Genomic DNA, 3561 nt, shown 5'->3' with positions numbered 1-3561 from the left:
CTAGCCACCATGCTAGGCCATACGCCCTTAGCACTCGGTTTGCTAGGGCATTCCGATGCTAGGGGTATTTTGGTCTTTTGTTGATTTATTACTATTTCTCGTCTCGTCTTTCACTATTTTTCGACTCGACTTCCGACGCTCGGTTTCGACGCTCTAAGCTCGAATTTCCGACGTCTAAATAAATATTACTCGGTCGACTCATTAATTCCTTCCGAATTAATTCGTCGTTTCGGTTTGTTGAATGCTTGGGTGTGACCCGAAGGGTTCAGTCAAGATTAAGCTGTAACATTAATTATCCATTAATATTACTGATCGGAAGCGGCCTCCACCCAGGCATTCCGATCACTTGACCTTACTGAATATATTAGCTTTCTAATAATTATGAACCCGCTAACGGAATAGTACACTTGTTCGAAGGACACCATTCCTTTCAGAGGTTTGTATTCAACCATGAGGACACCTTTACCTTCCTTTGTAGTAGCCGCTTGCAATGCTTCTTGGCTAGTGATGTTCATGCACATTTGCTCATCAACATCTTGAAGGCTTCCATTGAGCAAATCTTCATACAAAGCCATCTCTTTGCTAGGAACACCTATCTTTTCCTTATTCAACAAAACATTCTCAAGAGCATCATTAGAGGTGAGGAACTGCTCATGCATAGAAGACACAACATGATCAAGAGAGTCAATCATCATAGAATTCTCCAAGTAAAAACTTGAATACTTCATACTATAATTTAAGTCAAATTCTATCGACCTAGAATTATAAGAAATGCTAGCATCTTCGTCCATCTCAAGTTTTCCAACCCTCAAAGGGACATCCTCTACCTTACCCTTTGGAAACTTGATTGATCATCGGCCAATTGCAAAGTAATGTCGGTAGGCAAGAGTTTCCCTAGTTCAAGTCTTTGGTACACCGAATATGGCATAAGGCTAACACTAGCTAGGTCACATAAGGCATTATCGATTTGCATTTTTTCAATAGAACAAGGGATGGAAAAGTTTCCGGGATCTTTTAGCTTAGGTGGCATATTGTTCATTATGATTGCACTACAATTCTCGGTTAAGTTCACCGTCTCCACAACATCACAAGTCCACCTACCGCTCAAAATGTCTTTAAGGAATTTCGCATGATTTGGCATTTAGGTGACAACATTGGCAAATGGTAGAGAAAGATGAAGTTATTTGAGCATGTCAATAAATCTTCCAAATTGTTCATCCAACTTGTGTCTTATGAATCTTTGTGGATAAGGAAGCTTGGGTTTTACAACCTCTCTCTCTTCCTTTACCTCCTTAGGTGGCTCTACCATCACTTCACTCAAATATGGACCATCTCCCTCATCCTCAACTAAAACCTCCTTGGCACCTTCCTCACTCTTACTCTTGCTAGCCAAACTCTCCTCAAGCACCCTACCACTTCTTGTGACTATGGCATTAACGGGTCTCTTAGGGTCTAGGCCTTGAGAAGGTAAAGAAGAAGGGCTTGCATGGTCTATCAAAGCATTGGCAAGTTGAGAAATTTGGTTTTTAAGTATCTTATTGTGGGTCATCATTTCGTTAAACTTCTTATCATTCACTGCCATGTAGGTGTTCAACAACTTGGTTTGGTTTTCAATGATTTCCTCCAAGTTAGTCCTAGAGGAAGAAGAGGGTTGAACATAGGAATTATCACTTTGGGTCTTTGGAGCAAATCCAGGTGAGGGACCCCTATTTTGATTGTTCCAATTACCTCTACTTTGATTTTGACCATAACCTTGGTTAAGATTACCATAATTTTGGTTTTTATTTTGGCCACTATAACCTTTGTTGTTATAGTTACCTTAGGATTTTTGGTTCCCTTGGTTCCTATAACCACCACCTTGGTTATAGTTGTCAAAATTTCCATGGTTGTTGTAATTCCTATTCCATTGACCTCTTTGATTCTCAAACCTAGAATCATTATTGTTTGATACATAGTTCACATGCCCATTCACACTTCAATCTTGATCATCACAAACATCCATACATGCATGAGGGCAATTAGAAGCATCATGATCATACGATCCACAAACATCACAAAACAAGCAACCACTAGGAATGTTACTAGAAGAGGGAAGGGGTTAAGAGTTAGAAGACATACATCTCCCCTTAAATTAGGAGGGAAGATTTGAAACTTGGGAGGTAGCACTTTCCAACTTTGCCTTGATAGCAGACATTTCCTTCCCCAAGTTTGTCATTTGTGAAGATAAGTTGTTTATGGCATTAAGATGATCAATCGGGTACCCCGAAGAACTACTCTTTCTAGTTGACTCCCTTTCACCATCATGCCAATCTCTATAGTACCACACTACGTCTTCAATTATGTCTACCACTTCCTCCTCCGTTTTTTCATGATGGGACCTCCAACTCCTCATCAAGACATGACTGTCCTTGAGGACTTAGGCCACCATAGAAGATTTGAATAATTTGGTAAGTAGGAATTCCGTGGTAAGGACATTCTCTTTGATACTCCTTGTACCTCTCCCATGCTTCACAGAGGCTTTCACTAGAATTTTGCTTGACACCTTGAATCAGAGCTTCAGCCTCTGCCGTTTTCTTTTGTGGGTAGAAACGGGATAGAAATTGCTTAGTCACTTCCTCCTATGTCCTTAAAGAATTGGGTTTGACCTCCTTGTCCAACCATTCCAAGGCACGCCCTATGAGAGAAAAGGGAAAAAGCTTGAGGCGGATGAATTCTTGGGAAATTCCATTCACTTTGAAAGTGTTGTAATACTTTTCGAACTCTTTGAGATGGTTTAGTGGGCTTTCATGTTTAGCCCAACTAAATTGTCGCCTCTCTATCAATGTGATCATTCCCGGCCTTATTTCGAAGTCATTTTCCGGTGTTGTAGGTAGAGCAATCCCACTTTCAAACCTATATGCACCTGGAATCCCTAATTCCTTCAATGCCACCCTTGGATTTTCTCCCATCCTTGATTGTTCTTCTTGTTGTGGTCCCTCTTCACTTAGAGGGCTAGAACTCAAAGAACGTCTAGCAACTCTTATCCTTGCAATTGTCCTCTCAATTTCTGGATCAAGTGGCACTAGTGAACGACCACGTGCTTTACTTATACAATCTTAAAAGAAGCAATTAGAAGCACGGCTACAAATGTAGCCAAATGTAGCCAATTAAAAATGAAGTAGACTCAACAACTATAACAAAGCACCAATATCATTCCCCGGCAACGGCGCCATTTTGACGTGGGGGTAATCTAGGTCGTTGAAATCTAAAGCACAACCAATCATATAATTAAGAAAGTTAAACTTATTCCTAGTATAGGACAAGTTCGAGTCGAACCACGAGGAATATGAGGGAGAATTCTATAGTTTATGGTCAAGCTACTTCGAAGAATGAGAGGTGAAGTGAATTGAATTGTAACTAAGGTTTCAATCAACTAATAGAGTCAAGAAAATCAATATGCTAAACACTAGGGATTAAGGTTCCACATGCAAGCTCGATGACTATGCCAATCGATGAAGAACTCAATTGATTCAAACGTTGCAAAGGATAAACAATAGTTGCAATTTATAGAACTCAAGAGCT

The 3561-nt window shown here is 40.2% G+C and overlaps 1 pseudogene; it reads left to right on the top strand.

Annotated features, from left to right (window-relative positions):
- Positions 1-2457: 2457 nt before the first annotated feature.
- LOC145573377 (small nucleolar RNA R71) lies at positions 2458-2557 on the top strand (annotated as a pseudogene).
- The last annotated feature ends 1004 nt before the right edge of the window (positions 2558-3561 follow it).

Source organism: Chenopodium album, chromosome 12, assembly GCF_948465745.1.
Source record: "Chenopodium album chromosome 12, dcCheAlbu1.1, whole genome shotgun sequence".
NCBI lineage: Eukaryota > Viridiplantae > Streptophyta > Magnoliopsida > Caryophyllales > Amaranthaceae > Chenopodium > Chenopodium album.
This window is presented reverse-complemented; position numbering and strand designations above follow the sequence as displayed.